Source organism: Pinus tabuliformis, chromosome J (assembly GCF_031772625.1).
Source record: "Pinus tabuliformis cultivar Carrire ecotype Pingquan chromosome J, CPIR1, whole genome shotgun sequence".
Classification (NCBI taxonomy): domain Eukaryota; kingdom Viridiplantae; phylum Streptophyta; class Pinopsida; order Pinales; family Pinaceae; genus Pinus; species Pinus tabuliformis.
Window position 1 is genome coordinate 466,383,200 of NC_142295.1, and position 20,356 is coordinate 466,403,555.

Here is a 20,356-nt window from a genome sequence, read left to right on the forward strand (position 1 = left end):
TGTTCTTGATAGACATTTGCGTAATTAATAAAACTAAATCATGTTATGAACACATAAGTAGAAATATACAGTATACTCATCCATGTATACAGCTCAGATCCCTCCTTTAAATTTGCTTTGAAAATCTCTAGAGCTTTCCCTAAAGAAATGGCTCATGAAACCCTAAAATGAGAGTCGTCACCCTTATGAAGCTCAAAACTGTGATGATCACTTGTTGTGCCTTGTTAATCCAGTGATGGCATCACTCTGTTCTCTATCATACCCACGATGGTGTCAAAAAGGAATTTTTCCCAATGAGGATGAGAAGCTTCGTGATCTAGAAGCTTCTAGAGTAGCGATCTGGAGGTGGTCTCACATAGATGAGGTCAAATCCTCTTAATTTGGCCTCTTGATATCATCCCTATGAGATACCTCCTTGAGATATGGGCCTAATCCTATATTTGGAGGAGGTCTAACTCCCTCTCCCAGCCTATAAACTCCCCCACTACCATTTCCAAAAGGTTGATCTATGTCTATTTCCACCCCTATGTTGAGCTTATGCTTAAAGGCTATTCATTAGACTTGGAGAAGGAGTGTGAGAGAGTTTCTTGGATTGGACCTGGATTACCACTCAAGGAGAGCCTTTCAACATCAAAGATATGGTTGTAAACTTCCCTTTATTCTTTAAATAATAATGCAACTACTAGTTCATCTTCCCAAAATATATATGTTCATGTATGTATTGGCTTGGCATTCCTTGATTAGCTAAGTAGGTTATTATTGGATTTGCTATTGGTTTTGGCATGCTTTGTTGTCTCTTGGTCACTTGTGCAGGTACATAAGCGTTGAAAGAAGCAGGAACAAGTTCGTGACACAAGCGGTTCGAGGATCTCAACAAAGGAAATCGGATTAGCATCAGAGCGAGGTAGGCCATATCTCTTGTTCTAATTTTCAATTATAATCTAGGAAGATGTCTTGTTGATTGTCACTTCAGTTGCTAGACCCACTCATTGGGCTAGAAGGATTATCTCTGTCTGCAGAGAGGATTAACCTTGTGAACAAGGTGGCCACCAATATCCACTTGGATAAGTCCTCTCCCCTTATGAAGCAATGGTCCCCATTGCATTGAGTGCCTCCATGGAATGGGGAAACTTTTGTTGAACTTGGTTCCTGTTGAGCCCCTTGTCTTGGTGCAAACACTAGCCAACTTTGACAACCCAATATAGTTGGATCCTTTGTTGGCAAGTTTTCTTAATTTGTGTTTCCATGATCCAATCATTCATGTCCTGTTTAATGCAATCTAGTTTGAGCTTTGTTAGTGTCATCTTCTCAGCAATGTTTGATATGTCCAAAAATGGTGGAAGGTCCACATTGAACATTGGGTGCAGGCCAAGGAATGGGGGAATGTTGAGCTTGAAAGCATTGTCACCCATGGACTTGGTGATGGTGTAAGTCCCATATCGAAGTGGTCAAAGCTTTCAATCGGCTCTAGTAAGGTGTTCCTTCTATAAATGCAACCAAACTTTGTCACCCTCTTAAAATTTATGTGGCACCAAATGTTGATCATGATGTTGTTTTTACTTGGAATTGGATTTATCCAAGATATCATGAACCTTCTAGTGGACGTGTTGGTTGTGTTCAATAAATTTGGTGGCTTTATCAGCTTTAGACTGAACATGTGCAGATTATGCTTATGTAGTCGCAAGACGGATTGCAACATCAATGGGACACAATGGTTGAAATCCCATGCTTGCTTGAAATATTTTGTGGCTAATTGAGTTATGGAGAACTCTGTTATAGTTTTGTTGCACAGGGAAGACTCTCATCCCGTATTTGTGGGTACTTGGAGTTGTACATGCATAGTATGTGGACTATCATCATGTTGACAACCTCAATCTGGCCATTAGTTTGAGGATGGAATGCAATCGACTTGGTGAGCTTAGTGTCTAAAAACAACCAAAGGCTCAAAGAGAATGTGCTTAGAAACCTACTATCCCTATCTAATATAAGGGTCTATGGAATCCCAAAATGTACCCACACTTATTCGAAGAAGATTTTGGCAGTGTCTTATGTTGCAATGTTCCTCTTGCAAGCCATCAATATAGACATCTTAGAAAATCTATCAACAACCATAAATACATATTCATTACCATGTTTGGTAGAAGGAAGGCCAAACATATGGTCCATGGAGATGGATTCCCAAGGTTTTCAAGGAGTAGGCAAAGGAGTGTACAAGGCTTGTTTCTTAATGGTTGGCTCAGCAATGGCACATGCAATGCAGGATCTGATATATTTTCCAAAATCTTGTCGAAGTTTTGGCTAATAAAAATACTTCTGTAGTGCTACCACAATTTTATCAAATCCAAAGTGTTTGTTGACCTGACTACAGTGTGCCTCCCCTATCAGCTTGGCATGCTCGCTTTAAGGAACACCAAGGTGCCCTAGGTAGCATAACAATGCATCTTGGAGGTGGAAGTCTAGTACTTTCTTTCCATCCATCAACATCTAGTAGGTGGTGGAAAATTATAGATCATTTATGTACAGCTACAGCCATTCAGATCGTGCCCATAATATTTGAGAATAGTGGTCAGTGCCACAATCAGGGGTCAACTAGGGCAATCTACAACATTATTGGGGTTTCCCTACTTGTATTTAATGTTCAAATGGAATTTTTTCAGGTATGTTAACCATTTATGATGGCAATTATTTTTCAACTTCCCTTGTTTCTATGTAAACTAAAGAGGTCGATGATCTCTGTGGATGATCATCTCCTTCCCTAGAATGTAATGTTTCCACTACTGGAAAGATTGCATGATGGATTACATCTCCTTATTGTAGGTGGGGTATCTCCCAATAGTATCAAAGAGTGTCTCACTATGATAGGCCATCAGATTCCCTTGTTGGGTGAGAATTGCACCAATAGCATAGTCACAGGCATTTGTCTCAATTTTAAATGGTTGTTGTAGGTCTAGCAATGTGAGTATTGGCACAGAGAAAAGGCGATGTTTGAGCTCAAAAAATTCCTTTTGTTGTGCCTCAATCCAAAAAAAATCATTCGCTCCGCCCTTGGTAACTTGACTTAAATGCTAAGTGATATGAGAGAATCCCAACACAAACCTTAGATATAAATTAGCAAGGCCTAAAAATCTACGAAGCTCTGTGGGAGTTGTTGGGGTTGGCCAATCCCGAATGACTTGGATCTTAGCTAGATACACATGCACACCTTGCTCATCAATTATGTAGCTTAGATATTGGACTTGGTTCATGCCAAAGGAGTGCTTCTCCAAATTGGCACATAGTTTGTGTTGTCGCAGGGTCTAAAGGGCCTATTGAATATGTATTAAGTGATCTTCCCAACTCTTGTTGAAAATGAGGATGTCATCCATATATAAAACCATGAATGATTTGTCAAAGGTCATAAGATGTCATCCATCAGCCTCATAAAATTCGCAGGGGAATTTTTCAATCCGAAGTTCATGACCAACCACTCAAAGAGGCCCTCCTTGGATTTGAAGGTGGTCTTCCATACATCTATGGGTTCTATCAAAACTTGGTTATAGCCAGACTTCAAATCAATTTTGTTGAAATACTTGGTCCCCTTGAGTTGGTCCATAAGGTCATCAATCCATGGGATTAGGTATCTTTTCATGAAAATGATCTTATTCAGTGTCTAATAATCAATGCAAAGTCTCCAGGTCTCATTCTTCTTCTGTACGAGTACGATTGGGATCCCACAAGGTGATAAAATTGTTTGAATGTGCCTTTTTTGTAACAACTCCTAGATATACTACTTTATTTCCTTGTTTTCCAAAAGGGAGCGGCGGTATACTGACCCATTGGTAGAGGTGCCTCAGGATTCAGATCGAACAAATGTTGACAATGTAAGGGAACTCCTATAGGTGAGGAGAAGATGTCCCTGTAATCCTCCACGACCTTTTCAACTTGCTTGTGCTACGAAGGGGAACCCTTTCTGGGGGCCATGGATGTGGCCACGATCTTCCCCTTACTTTGATACTGAATAAAAAATAAAACAAATTTTCGAGCCTAAGAGATGATCTTACTGCATTACTTAGCAGAATGGTGGTAAACAAGGCTACCTCTGGTATCCTGTATAGTTTTTTTCCCCAAGTAATAATAATAGAGCAAGTTCTAGACTCATACACAACATGGCACTTCCACAAATATGGTTGGCCTAATAAAACATAACATACTCCAAGAGGAGAAACATTACACAATACCTCATTCGTGGAGGGTTTGATGTTGTAGGGAAGGCGACATTGTTGTATGACAAGGAGATCTCATCCTTGTTGAAGCCACTCGATGGTGTATGGTTGTGGGTGTGGTGTGGTCAGTAGGCCCAACCACTTAATGACCTCATATGAGATGAGGTTCTTTTGGCTCCCACTATTGACAATGAATTGTTTGAAAACACTTCACCCACATATGTCAGTGAAAGAGACATTCCCACTCCTCTGGATACCCTTGTCAAGTTCTAGCTCAGAATCAAAACATGCATCTAACTCTAAAGCTTTTAGCTCGACCACCAGTGAATTCTTAGCACGACACTCATTTGTGTTGTGGGTGGGGCTCTTATGGAACTCACACCACTTTCTAGTATCTTTCTTCATCTTCGTGGCGCTATTCTTTTCTTGAGACTTTGATGGGTTGTCTTAGGTTGCTCCACCTTGGCTCTATCCTTTATTCTGTGGTTTTGAGGTGCCTTTTCCCTACTTTGGATTCGTAGATCCAAAGTCTCGCTTCTTCTCTTTAAATTTATGCTTGATCCTCACAACATATTAGTACATTGTGTCAAGCATGGAGGTATCCAGGAACTCCATTTATTCTTGGTTATATTTGTGCAGATAGCCAAGGTACTTGAGTATCAAATTCCACTCAAAATCCTTAATACCCAACTTCATGCATAGGGTATGGAAAATTTTTGTGAACTTTGGTACATCTTAGTCCCTTCCTTGTTATAGTGTGGTCCACTTTATGTACTTATCTTCATAGCGTTCAATAGGGTAATATTGTTCCTTGAAGACATCTCAAAAATAAATCCAAGAGGGTGCAGCTGAAAATAGTGAGGGTTCATCCTCGTCCCTCTACTCACAGTAAGTTTCCCATCAGTCCTTAACATGGGTGGTGGTTTTGAGAAGTGAAAAAGTAATTTTTTCCCTATTGGAAAAAGTATGGACTGAAAAATATCCTTCCAGCATACTTAACTATCTATATAGGGCATCTACGTCTATTTATCCTTCAAATATAGGAATGTGAAAGTTAGCTTGTACCTTAAGGGGGGGGGGGGGTTCCTTCGAAGTGATTTTTGGATGAAGAAGCTTCACCCACTGATACCCGCCGAAGGATGTAGGAAAATTTGTTCATCGTCTCGTTCCTTTGTCGCTGGAGGGCTTCTTTGAGAAATATTTTGAAAGGATCTCCTACTCCCTCGTCTTTCTTTTCTTCTGCCATGGGAGGTTGTCAAGGTTGGTGAGGTCGGTCTTGCAAGGGTTTAACCAGTTCAACTCCCAACTCCTTATATCCCGACCTCATTGGAGACATGCACAAATAAACATAGAAAGATCAAGATGCTCTGATACCACTAATATGGATTTATGAAGGAATGACATAAAATGCAAATTCAAACCAAAACACTGAGATAGAGTGAAACATAAAATCAGTTAATAAATAACCACTACTGCAAATAATTTACATACATAAGAGAAACAAATTAGCTTGGACGATGGTAACTTATCTCTAAGAAGTGATGTGATGGCTACATACCTTCTGAGCTATGTTAGAATGAGGCTACACACCCTAGTGATAATTGTCTTGATGAAAAAACACATTAATAACCTAACAAGGAATTGAATACATGAATAATAAAGTAAAATATCATCACAAGCAATTATCAAGAAAAGAAATTGGTATCTACTACATGCCCTATATTTCTCAACATGGTATAAGAGCTTAGGCGTTAAATAAAAGAAAGGGCAGTCAAGGCAAGTGAGCACACAAGAGACAAACTTCAAAGAAGGATAAAAGCAAGTCAAAGTACTCCAAGCAAGAAATCTAGATCTTCATCAATCAGAAACCCTAGATCTATATCTACTATATTGAAGCCATCTTCAAGGAGGAAAACAAGAAGATTGAAAACCCTAGAAGCTCTTCTAAGATCACCACTCAAAGAATTCAAAGCTCTTCAAATTAAAGGAAGAATAGAACACTCAAGAAGGATCATGAATCAAGCTCTCTCTCATCAACCTCACAAGAAGCAAATCCTCTCTCAACATCAAGGAGGAAGCACACAACAATCTCTCAGGTAATTCTATGACTACATCCGATAATATTAAAATGTCCTTTTGCAAGGAAAGCAATAAATTGGTTGGGGCTACAAATTACCTTGCATGGAAGAAAAGGACATACCTGAATCTTATTGAAAATGAGGTTATGAATCACATCAAAGTATCAGTAACAAAACCTATGAAGGAAGATACTCAAGCACATGCTAAGTACATGAAGGGATAAGTGAGAGCACAGAGGATTCTTATAGAATCTAAAAAAGACTCTAATTGCATATGTATAAAAATTGGAAACAACAAAATGTATATATGAAAAATTGGTAGAGTTGTTTTTAGTAAGTACTATGGGAGAAGTAATTTCTCTAACACAAGAACTATACAAACTAAATATATCAAAGGAATATGGAATAGCCTCATACTTCATGAGGATATCAGAAATTCATGATCAACTACAAGAATTGGGAGAAGTAATGTATGATAGTGAGATGACTACAGTGGTGTTGAATGCACTACCAGAAGAATGGGGTAGCTTCACTTCAAGTTTATATGGGAAAAAAGGCACTACTCCATTTCAAGATCTATGATCACTCTGTAAGATCGAAGAAACGAGACTAAAGGCAAAGCATGATGTTGGACCAAGTGAGCAGAATCAAGCTTATGCTGCTATAACAAGAAGGAAGGGAAAATTTGGAATTTTTGATCCTCAAAAGAAAAGGAGCAACATGGATAAAGTAAGATGCTATGGATGTCAAGAACTAGGGCACTATAAAAGAGATTGTCCTAAATGAGGTAAGGACAAGAGAAATAGGGAAGAGTCCCACATCACCGAAGAAGTGAAAGAACATGAGTCTAAGAAGTTGAAGAATGAAGAAGTAAAATATCTCTATTATGATTGAGATGAACTTCCTCACAAGAAGGTAATTTTCACTTGTAAATTATAGATATGATAGAATACATCAACATAGCATCATGATGGAAACATTAGAAGTAAAAGCTTGTGATATGGGAAGAAGAAGGTATGTCTAGGATAAATCTTACTGTTTACAATAGAATATGAAGCTCTTAAAAAACCTCATTAATATGTATAGAAAGAGATGAAGGTCATCATAGACTAGAGTCATCGTACAAAATATATATAAAGAAATCATTTGTCGAGTGAGGATATGAAACATCCTCAAGTCTCTCTGATAGAATTCTCATTAGAGGATTCACTAATCAAGAAAGGAAGAAAAAGGTTTTCAACAGGAATTCCATCTCGTGGGATTCAAGGAATGAAGGTATGATGACATCACAGGAATAACAGGATGAATTTCCCTTTTTCAAATGAAGCTGCTATAGGAATTCTGAATGGCCAAAAGGAAGATGAGGTATGTATGCTTACACATATTATGTTAAAATTGGCAACCAGGGCAAAACTTCATGTGGGTCATCTTATTCATGGCTAATAATATTTTTATTATATTCCTCTCGTCGAGAGGTGTAGGATTGATATACAGATCATCCAATTCAGATAAGTATTCATGGAGATATGAATTTATTTTGATTATGGAATTATTATCAAGTCGACCTACAACTCATGTAGGCTCAGAAGCCCAACAGTCGCATCTATTCACCCACCAACGTTGTGTATAAATATAAGAGGACTTTTCCTCATTTAGACTCACTCATCTCATCACATCTCTCTCTCTCTACTGCGCAGATATGGATCTCTTCTCTACTGCGCTGAAATGGGTCTCTCTCTCTCACACATGTGAAGCCAGAAGCTGTTGAATTTGAAGCTGCAACTGCAGAAGTAAAGATTGACTTGCGTGGCCTAGAATATCTCCTCTTTGGAACTGCACTATAGGTTCATATGAACCTCCTTTGAAAGCCGCAACTTTTGGTGGTGGAATGAAGTCAATCCGACGAATGGTTTGCAAGATATCAACTGCCCTAGTTTGAAGCCGGAAACTGCTGAAACTGAAGCTGCAACTGCAGAATTAAAGATTGACTTGCGTGGCCTAGAAGATCTCCTCATCTGAACTGCACTGTAGGTTCATCTGAACCTCCTCTGGAAGCTGAAACTTTTGGTGGTGGAATGAAGTCAATCCGACGAACGGTTTGCAAGATATCGACTGCCCTAGTTTGAAGCCGTAAACTGCTGAAACTGAAGCTGCAACTGCAGAAGTAAAGATTGACTTGTGTGGCCTAGAAGATCTCCTCATCTGAATTGCACTGTAGGTTCATCTGAACCTCCTCTGGAAGCTGAAACTCTTGGTGGTGGAATGAAGTCAATCCGACTGTCGGTTTGTGAGATATGGTCTGCCCTTGTTTGATAATGAAGCCGCTAATGCTGATGCTACTGATCTAGGGTTTGCTACTACTGATATGAATCAGATTTATTGTACTATTTCTCTCTGCTGAATTATTGAAGATAAAAGAAGATTTGATCAAAGGGTTTCCCCACACATTGTGGGGTTTGTTCCTGGCTAGCCGCCACATCTTTTGTCTCTTGTCTTGGCTTGTTTTCTGTCGATCGTTTAATGTTCTATCTGCACTTTACTTTATGTACATGTGATTGCTAATCGGTGGAATATAATAAGAAAAAAGAAGTAAACTGTTATAAGCATAGAACATACCATAACTTAACATGGTATCAGAGCTGAGGTGAAGACAAAGTCCGAGCAAGAGCAAGAGAAATCATTGAAGAGAAGATTGGCAAGGCTATCCTAAAAGAACTATGGGGTCCTCAACACTCTTTCCTGCCGAAGACAAGCTCCGTGAGAAAGCTGACTATCACAGATGAAAGATGTCTATCAATCTAACCCTTGAAGATCAAGGAGTGCTGGACCATGTAAGAGGCAATATTGTTGAGCCTTCATCAAATGCATCTGCTGCTGCCTGGAACAAATGGAAAAATGGAGAAGTCAAAACAAAGAAGATCATCCGGGACTCTATCGACAAGCGCTTGGTGGCCTACATCTCTGATCTAGACACCTCCAAGGAAATCTACGACAAGACTGGTGAGTTTATTTAAAGTTAATGATGCAAATCAAGTTTTGTTTCTTAGAAATAAGCTGAGGGAAATCAAGAAGGGTAAAGATGAAAGTATGCAAGCATACTTCTTAAGAATCACCGAGATCAAGAACGATCTCCTATCTATTGGGGAAACTATTACTGACAGAGAAATGGCACTCACAACCCTTGAAGGATTACCATCTGAATGTATGTGTTCAGGACTACTCTTCTGAACTATAATGTAATTCCTGGTTTCGAGGAATTAATGGCTAGATGCATTCAAGAAGAATCAACGGAAGAAGTGTAAGAAATGCCCATGCCTAAAGGTCCTCCTGCTGCCTTTTCTTTTCATGCAAAGAAAAGAAATAATTCCGGGACTAAATCAAAAGGAAAGGCTGGACCTAAGGCTAGAAGAAAATGATGATGTTACATTTGCGATAAAGCAAGTCACTATGCAAGGGAGTGCACTGATAGAAAGGACTCACTCTAGGACGATGATCAAAATCCCTCTGATGGCAATCAAAGGAATGACAAATTCAACAGCAAAGGTAAGAGGAGAGCTGGGAATCAAGGAAGAGGACAAGCATTCAAGAAGGCCAGAAATTCCAGGATGTATTAAATGCACCTGACCTCAAAAAGAACCTAGTGTCCATCTCGGGAATGGAAGACAAAGGCTACAAGGTAACCTTCAGCGATGGCAAGGTATGTATATGGAAAAATAATGTTAAAGATGCCTTTACTCTTGGGTTTAGTGTTGATTCATTATATCAGGTCGATGGAAGTCTGCTAGGTGTCATGTCTTATGACACATCTCTTCAGTCCGATCTTTGGCATTAGAGGTTTTCCCCCCTTCATTATAAAGCTATACTCGGTGTAATACAAATGGTGATAGGGATGCCCGAATTCTGAATAGAGAATGAAGGTGTATGTCCAGGATGTGCTGAAGGAAAGCTCAAAAGGGGACCATTCCCCTCAAGCCAAAGCAAGACCTCTGATATATTACAATTGGTTCACTCAGGCATATCTGAGGTTGGCATTAAGAGGGAGACTACTACACCACATACTCCTGAGTAGAATGGTGTGGTGGGAAGGAAGAACCGCACGATGATGGAAGCTGTCTGGGCCATGCTACATGATCAAAGACTTCTGATGTTTCTATGGGCTGAAACTACAATCACAGTCGTATATGTACAAAATTGATGCCCTCATCAAGCATTGGGTTCCAAGACTCCTAAAGAAAAGTTCACCGCAAGGTGAACAATCTTTCGACTTTGAGGAGCTCTCAAGAAGACAACACCAAGGAACCGAAAGAAAAGGATGATGAATCAATTCCTGATGTAGAAGAACCCATGGATCTGATAGATTCTCATCCACATGAGCCTTCCTCTTCTAGGAAGAGGCCTTCATGTCTTAGGGGGATACTTGATGATGCTAAAGGACATGCTACACCCTGAGGAACCTTCCGTCAAAGTAAGAAACTTAATAGGTATCAAGGATACCTAACCATCATGAGCACGATCATACAAAATGAGCCTTTGTCATTCTCAGATGCCGTCAAGCATCAAGTATGGAAGGATGCTATGACCGTAGAATATGAGTCTATTATGGAGAATGATGTCTGGGAAGTAGTTCCTAGACCCTGGACAAGACAATTGTTACTTCAAAATGGCTTTACAAGATAAAGCATGGAGCAGATGGAAGCACGGAAAAGTATAAGGCTCGTTTTGATGCTCGAGGTTTCTCCCAAAAGGAAGGTATATACTATGATGAGATATTTGCACTTGTTGCCAGATATACGACCATCCGCTCGATCATAGCCCTTGCCGCTTCACAAGGATGGAACCTACATCAGATGGATGTCAAGACTGCGTTCTTGCATGGCTCGATCAAAGAAGAGGTCTACGTGGAGCAACCCGAAGGATTTGAGATTTATGATCGAAAATCTCATGTATGTAGGTTTAAGAAAGCTCTCTATGGGCTGAAGCAAGCACCCCGAGCATGGTATGAGAGGATCGATAGCTACTTGATGAAGCAGGGATTCACTAGGAGTGAAGCCGATCCTAACCTTTACTTTAAGGTTGAAGATGACAAGCCTCTCATACTGGTATTGTATGTGGATGACCTATTTCTAACAGGTGCAGACCCTCTCATTCACAAATGTAAGAGGGATCTAGCCTCTGAATTTGAAATGAAAGACCTAGGACTGATGCACTACTTCCTAGGACTTGAAGTATGGCAGAAGCCAAGGGAAATTTTCCTATCTCAAGGGAAATATGTGGTAAAGATATTGGAAAGATTTGGTATGATGGACTGCAAGCCTGTGACTACCTCGAGGATCTTAACTTTTAGAAGTTATATGGTAGTGATGTTGGACCAGATTTGGGAAATGCCTCTGAGTTTCATAAACTCATTCGCATTGATGTTCTTGGTGAACCTCCGTCCGAACATATTTTTTGCAGTTAGCATTGTGAGCTCATATTTGGTTGAGCCTCACTGGATTGATGCTAGGAATCTTCTGAGATGTCTTCAGGACACAATCTCTCATGGATTAAGATACACTGCTGGAGATGTGAGACTACTTGGATATACTGATGTTGATTGGGCAGGCAGTGTGGTGGACTGTAAGAGCACTTCCGGGTGTTGTTTCACCTTCGGATCTGCTTTGATATCCTGGATGAGTAGGAAGCAGAAGTCGGTGGATTTGAGCACCGCCAAAGCAGGATATATTGTTGCTAGCATAACCTCGTGTGAGGTAGTCTGGTTGCGAAAGCTCTTCAATGAGCTGTTTGGATTTACATTGGATACCACTATGATTCTCTATAACAACCAGAGGTGGGATTCGATTATTGAGGAATCCCGTGTTCGTCGATTGCTCCAGCAGATAGACATCATCTTGGATATGGTAAGTTGATGAGCAAGGAGGCTCCATCGCATTAAGATGATGTACAGGTTGATACACCTTGTCAAAGCCCCGAGGAAAGATCTAATCTGTGATTTTCCCAAACAACTTGGAGTCGGTAAGAAACCCTTGTACAAGGGTCCTGCATGTTGCATACATTGAGCTCTGGGAGCTCTGAGGGCTTGCGGTTATTACTGGAGAAACTCACCCTCCCCTGGTGGTGCACACTGGAACAAGATGATTCACTCTCTTGTGGGACAAGATGATTCGCTCTCTTGTGGAACAGGATGATTCGCTCTCCTGTGTAGCAGGATGATTAGTTCTCCTGTGAGGCCTGGATTGATGTGTTCTCCATGGCGATTGTAGCAGGATTGATGTGTTCTCCTGTGAGGCCTGGATTGATGTGTTCTCCATGGAAATTGTAGCAGGATTGATGTGTTCTCCTGTGAGGACAGGATTGATTAGTTCTCTTGTCGAGGCATCCTACCCATGCAGTCTGGGACTCATGGGAAGTACCTCTCATCTAATCAATGAGCAAGGAAATGAAGTTAGGGACCATAGTAGTATCGATGGACGCATCGTTGTAACTACCGTACTCCCTACGCTAGGATGACCTCCATTGATCTGGGATCAATGATACTGGTCTGGGACCAGTGGTAGGAGTTGTACCATACTATGACGTTGACTTCAGGTCAGTTGAGATTGGTCTGGGATCAGTGGTACATACTTTGAGACTGACTTTGAGTCAGTGGAGGATGATATTGGTCTGGGACCATTGGAGTTGAACTCACTATGACGCTGACTTTGGGTTGGTTGAGACTGGTCTAGGACCAGTGGTACATACTCTGAGACTGACTTTGAGTCAGTATGATACATCCTCGATCATTTCTTCTTCTTCATAATTCGGACAAAAGCAGAGTAGAACAGAACAATGCAAGAGCAGAGCAGAACAGAACAAAACAGTACAGATTAGTGCAGGGCAAAACAAGACAAAGCAGAACAGGCAAAATAGAGCAGAGCAAGGCAAGGGTCAGGTTGTGCAAGGCAGTGCATTTGATGGATGAATAGTAACGACCGATAGACAGATTGCAGATGAAGTTCTCCATGGTTGAGAGGGAGTGTTAAAATTGGCAACCAGGGAAAAAATTCATGTGGGTCATCTTATTCATGGCTAATAATATTTTTATTAGATTCCTCTCGTCGAGAGGTGTAGGATTGATATAAAGATCATCCAATTCCGATAAGTATTCATGGAGATATGAATTTATTTTGATTATGGAATTATTATCAAGCCGACCTACAACTCATGTAGGCTCAGAAGCCCAATAGTCGCATCTATTCACCCACCAACGTTGTGTATAAATATAAGAGGACTTTTCCTCATTTAGAATCACTCATCTCATCACGTCTCTCTCTCTCTCTACTGCGCAGATATGAGTCTCTTCTCTACTGCGCTGAAATGGGTCTCTCTCTCTCTCACATGTGAAGCCGGAAGCTGTTGAATTTGAAGCTGCAACTGCAGAAGTAAAGATTGACTTGCGTGGCCTAGAAGATCTCCTCTTTGGAACTGTGCTATAGGTTCATCTGAATCTCCTTTGAAAGCCGCAACTTTTGGTGGTGGAATGAAGTCAATCCGACGAACGGTTTGCAAGATATCGACTGCCCTAGTTTGAAGCCAGAAACTGCTGAAACTGAAGCTGCAAATGCATAAGTAAAGATTGACTTGCGTGGCCTAGAAGATCTCCTCATCTGAACTGTGTTGTAGGTTCATCTGAACCTCCTCTAGAAGCTGAAACTTTTGGTGGTGGAATGAAGTCAATCCGATGAACGGTTTGCAAGATATCGACTGCCCTAGTTTGAAGCCGGAAACTGCTAAAACTGAAGCTGCAACTGTAGAACTAAAGATTGACTTGCGTGGCCTAGAATATCTCCTCATCTGAACTACACTGTAGGTTCATCTGAACCTCCTCTGGAAGCTGAAACTCTTGGTGGTGGAATGAAGTCAATCTGACTGTCGGTTTGTGAGATATGGTCTGCCCTAGTTTGATAATGAAGCCGCTAATGATGATGCTACTGATCTAGGGTTTGCTACTGCTGATATGAATCAGATTTATTGTACTATTTCTCTCTGTTGAATTATTGAAGATAAGAGAAGATTTGATCAAAGGGTTTCCCCACGCATTGTGGGGTTTGTCCCTGGCTAGCCGCCACATCTTGTGTCTCTTGTCTTGGCTTGTTTTCTGTCGATCGTTTAATGTTCTATCTGCACTTTACTTTATGTACATGTGATTGCTAATCGGTGGAATATAATAAGAAAAAAGAAGTAAACTGTTATAAGCATAGAACATACCATAACTTAACATATTATGGTAGAATTCATATGGTTGCAAATAATAACGATCACTATGGTCAAAGGAAATAAAAGGATCTCCTCCTCTAAAAGTTTGTAGCAACGCATAAGTCACACCAAATAAATCAACATAATATGTTCTCATATGAATCATGAGGAAGCCAACTACAATCAAGAAATAAGATTGGAAGCTCCTGGGAATAAAGTGTGAATAGATAGGAAGATATCATGATGAAATGCAACGAAGATCGAAGGAATTCAACATTCAAAGTCCAAGAAGATTTGACTAGAAGATCTCCTGGAAAGATGTGAAGATTCTGATGAGAGTTAGAAAAAGATAGAAACCCTTAAAAATGAATATCAGTAGGAAATGTGTCAATCTGCATGCAGGATGATGATACTTAAAGGAAGATGTCATGGTAAAGGTAACCTTGATTTGATATGTTCATTGATTATTTTTGAACTAATATCTAGATGAGCTTATGTAGGTGGACCATATAGAAGGATGTAATATCCTTCCAAAAAATATGGCATGAAAGAATAATAACATGAAGAAAAGACAGATGAAAGATATGATGGATCACTTTCTGATGAGTTGAAGACATGACTAACTCATGAATAAAAGTGATGAATGAACTGTGCCCTATGTATAAGTCCCCAAAGTTGAAGACTCCTTAACAAAGAAGAAATTCATGACATTAAAGTAAGGAGCTCTTCAAGCAGTTGGTTGTTCCAGGATCTCCACAAGAGAAGCTGCAGAAAGTCCCTAGTTAAGAGGGGGCATGATAAACAAGTTTCTTACTTGGAAGAAACTTGGAAATTCCTAAGTAGGAAGCATAGGTACATTCCTTTTTGATGGAATGAGTACATTCCTTTACTAGAATATATACTCCTGTTTGGAAAAGAGAGAGATAGACATGTTGTTTTGTTCTTAAGATGGGAAGGAAAATGGAGGATTGTATAACTATTTGGCATCTGATACTCTTTGAGGATGAGATAGGGCATCCAAAAGTAAGAGTAGTCATGTAGGACCGATATCTTTGAGGACTGGGGAGTCCAAGATAAGAATAGTCCTCATGGAGCATACCATGAGAGAACCCGAGTGGGGTATGTTTCGGGAGAGGCAATGATGAGTATGTCTATAAATCATTGGTCTCGCTAGCATTGTTATGTAATCTTTTGGAGAGATAGAGTTGTTAGTCAAGGCCTTGCTATATGCCAATGCTAGTTGGTATGATATTATAAAAAATGAGTTACAAATTTGAATTCTTCTTAAGAGATTATTCAGATTGAGAAATTCCAAGGTACCATTATGAATACCTCCCTAGTTAAGAGGGAGTGTTGAAAAGTGTAACTAGGTTCAGTCTTCTAATGAAATGTAACTATGATTTTATGTAATGAGATGTAAATAAATAAAAATGAAATTATTTTATTAACTTACTTCATGGATTTCATGAGAAAGGATTTTTTTTTATTCAAGACTCCAATCGAGAGTCATTAGGATTTATTTGTCATCTAGTCATAAAATGTGAGTCATTTTCATGTAAATGAACACATGTTACACTTGGAAGAATGTCAATATTATCTATGTAAAATATCCTCCAAGAACTTGTCTCCAAACCTCTTCAAATCGACCTACAAATGATGAGGAAGATGTTAGATCAAATTGGCCTAACTCCAGCTATCAAGTCAACCTAAAGGGTATCGAAGGAGGTGTATATATATCCTAACTCATCCTCCATTTGGACATAAGAATTTGACTCACTTGAGACAAGAAGTGTGAAAGAAGAAAGCGAAGCAGAAATACAAAGAAGGAAGAGAAATTGAAGTGCGAAGAAAGAAATAGGATTTTCCTAGGCAATACAAAATTAAGGTTTCTTCTGGGCCAGCAAAAAATACATTCTTTTGGGACAGCGAAATTTATTCTAGGCAACAGAATCTTCTGGGACAGTAAAATTTCTTCTAGGCAACAGAATATTCTGGGACAGCAAAAATTCTTCTGGTCAGTAGAACCTTCTGGGGTAGTGCGAAGTCTGGGCAGCAAAATCTTCTAGGAAGTGCGAAGTTAGGGAAACAAGAGAAGGAACCTTCTGGGAGGTCGAAGTAGAGACATAGATACCAAGTCTCTCTAGGGGAAGCTAGGAAATACCTAGAGATTGATATTCTATAGGGAAAGCCGAAGAGAAGTAGTAAAAAGGATAATGATCGAGTTCTCTAGAAGGAACCAAGGAAAGCAATGTGAGAAAGGTAGAGCAAAGGAAGAGGCAGAGTATCTAGGTTGGTGACAAGGTTCTTGGAAGGATACAACATTCAAGGGTATGTGTCATGGTCTTGGTACTTATCAATTAAAGATCTAAGAAGAAGAATTTTGGTCCTTTTTTCCTCTCAAGAGGTGAGAGGATTTCGTCTTGGCTGGAGAAGCTTATATACTGTGTCACTTATCTCTTTTATTATTAAATATTGATAATTGTCTTGATGAAAAAACACAATAATAAGCTAACAAGGAATTGAATACAAGAATAAGAAAGTAAAAGAGCATCACAAGCAATTATCAAGAAGAGAAATTGGTATCTACTACATGCCCTATATTTCTCAACATGGTATAAGATCTTAGGCGCTAAAGAAAAGAAAGGGTAGTGAAGGGCACCGTCCTCGATGTTATATGACACCTATGACCAAAAAATCGCTGAAAACAAACATATTTCCTATGGATCTTTATAACCCAGCTCGTTAGAGTATTTACAATGACCTCTGCTAAAAAAAACAACATACCACTTATTGTAGCTTTATAACAGAAATCATTATGTTATTTACAATAACCACCACATATATACTCGTGCACATTTTCTTCAACCAAAAAATAATCATACTACCTATGGAGCTTTATAAGTATAGCTCAATACAATATTCACAATAATATACACATATACATATGCACATTTAATTCAGCTAGAAAATAAAAGGATATGATGCCTGCATCAATCAACAAGGGAATCCAGAGGCTCACACCTCCACCCTCAAAAGTAGTACTAAGATTCACCTCCTTCCTAGGAAGTCTAGAATCCAATGCCAAAGGCAAACCCGAATCTGATTTCCAGCACTACAATCCTTACGCTACTTGTTATCTTAGTGAACAGTTACTGACTCATTGTTCCAGGGCACACTCCCAATGTGCTAATGATTCCATCTAGAAATGCTAATTACCAAAGCAAAGTCATTCCCTGGCCTTCCCTTCTATGCTACACAATCCCTCAAGCAATTAGTTACCCCCTTTTGTGCAATCACACACCTTCCAAGTTCCGCTAGTGTTACAGGCCATTTTTTCACACTAGACCAAAAGGCCTAAAAACTGAATCAATCAACATCCATGAACAGTTTTTCATAATCACTTTACAAAGCCCTAAGAATCAATTCTCCAAAAAATATGAGTTTCTAGGTTTATCTACTCAAAAACTATCTTTTTAGGGCCAACGTGCCTTGTCCTCTTGTCCACCAGCGTTGGGTGCAAGTTACATATCTGAGCAGTAGTGTTGACTAACACAGGTTGCTTCATTCTGCAAGTGCGTTGATTCTAGAAATTCGAGAAAAATAAAAAATAATTTTGAAGTCTCTTCTTCCAAAAGCTTATAAGGTTGTTTTAACTATTTACCATGGATAGAGATATCAAATTCCTATATTGCAAACCTTATCTCTTATCCCTTGAGTTCATTTTCCCATCATAAGTGGATCTCAAGCCTAAATTGGTAAATCCTAAACTACCATGTTTACCCTATAAATTTATTTCCTCCCATAGTGTTTGGGTTGTCTTTTGGACATTTCTAGTGGCCTTATGCTATTGCTTTAAGCTTAAGGAAATTATCATTCATTTGCATTAGGGTTGAGTGTGAAGGTGTGCTTTATGACAATGAAGGAAAAGTCAAGTGGGGAGACACATCTACAAAGTCAACTTCTATTTATGGTTGTAAATCTCTACAAAAGGCATCATGTTTTCCTATACTTGTGTTATGTTTATGCTTTTGTATTTCAATGCCATGTTGACACATTGAGTGAAGATATTGGATTTTTCTATGTGGATGTTGTAGTTTCTTTACTTGTTTTATGTTAGGTATGTGTTATATTATTTCCACAACTAGCACCACGCGTGAAGCCTTGGGGGTTGGTGGGGGTGGGGGGTGGTGGGGGGGAATTCCTCCCTTTGTTGCGTCGAGGGGGGGGAGACAGCCCCCCCTGTCACAAAGTTTGAGAGGGGTGGTAGCCCCCCTCTACGAGGTTCAGTGCAGTGCCCCAGGATTTTTTTTTGACCCTATACTAAGTGGGTAGACCTATCTATGGTTTTTTGAATGGGTTTTGCACATGGTTTTCGGCATGATGGTTTTCTACCCATGGTATCTTGTAGATCCAGTCAAGGGAACTACGATTTTTTTCTAATCTAGGGTTAATGGATATTGTTTATGGATGCTTTGACATGTACATATATGTATTGTAACATTGAAAGGAATATAATGAAAATCAATCTGGTAGTCCCAGTTTTGGGATCCATGGGAAAATATCTGTGTATTTGTTTTGTGTTTCTTGCCATTGTATATTTTTCTATGTTTTAAGGATTCGTTTGCAAGTAATTTCTGTACAGGCTTAAAACCTACATCTGGAATCATAGTTGTTTCATCTTCAAGGGGAAACCTTTGCTGCTGAGGGGTGTTTCTTGGGCTTGTGGTAGACCTTGTTCAGTGGGAGATCTATGGGATTGATTCTTGTAGTGAAATAAGATGGTGAGCAGTGGAAAGATGGAGATTGAGAAATTTAATGGTTAGAGTTTTGAGTTGTGGAAACTCAAGATGGAGGATCTACTTGTGGATAAAGATTAGTGGATCGCAATAGATCCAAGTATTAAACCAACGATAATGTCAAATGAAGACAGGGGGAATTTGGATTGAAAAGCAAAGAGCACAATACGGTTGTGTATCTTAGACTTAGTATTGTTGAATATATCAAGGGAAGCTATGGTGAAGGCTTTGTGGGACAAGTTAGGGACTTTGTACGAATCTAAGTTTTTGGTGAACAAACTATTCCTATGGAAAAAGTCGTATAACCTGAGGATGAAGGATGAAGACTCGGTGACAGAGCATATAAACACCTTTAATACTATGGTAAGTCAGTTGTTATCTGTTGATATTAAAATTTCAAATGAAGATAAGTGCTTCAGTGTTTTTTGTTCTCTACCAGATTCGTGGGATAATCTGGTTGTTGCAATAGGTAGCAATACAACTACCTTGAATTTTGATGAAATAGTCTCATCCTTGCTGTTGGAGGAGATGAGAGGGGAAAATATGGAGGTCCAAAATGGAGATGCCTTGTCTATATGGGAACGATCCCAAACTAGAAATAAAAATAAGTCCTCGAGTGGGAGATATAAATCTAGAGGGAGATCTAAATGTTCAGAAAACTTGTAAAGGTGTGTTGGAAATGCAGAAAGGAAGGGAAGTTCAAAAATTACTGTATATCTAAATCTATTGAGAAAGGAAATGGATAAGATGAATCACCTTTTGTAGAGGCGAAAACCACCTCAGATGAAGGTGGGGATGTGTACTTGGCTTCTTCTTCAAGTACACATGTAGATCATGAGGCATGGTTGATTGACTGAGGTGCATCCTTTCACATGGGGAGTGGTTTTGGGAGTATCAGAAATATGATGGTGGTGATGTCTTCTTAGGGGATGATAAGAAGTCTAGAATTATCAGTCACAGAAAATTCAAAATGGAGTTGTAAGGTGGAAGGATTAGAACACTTAATGGTGTTCTGCATATTCCTGCATTGGCCAGAAATTTGATTTCT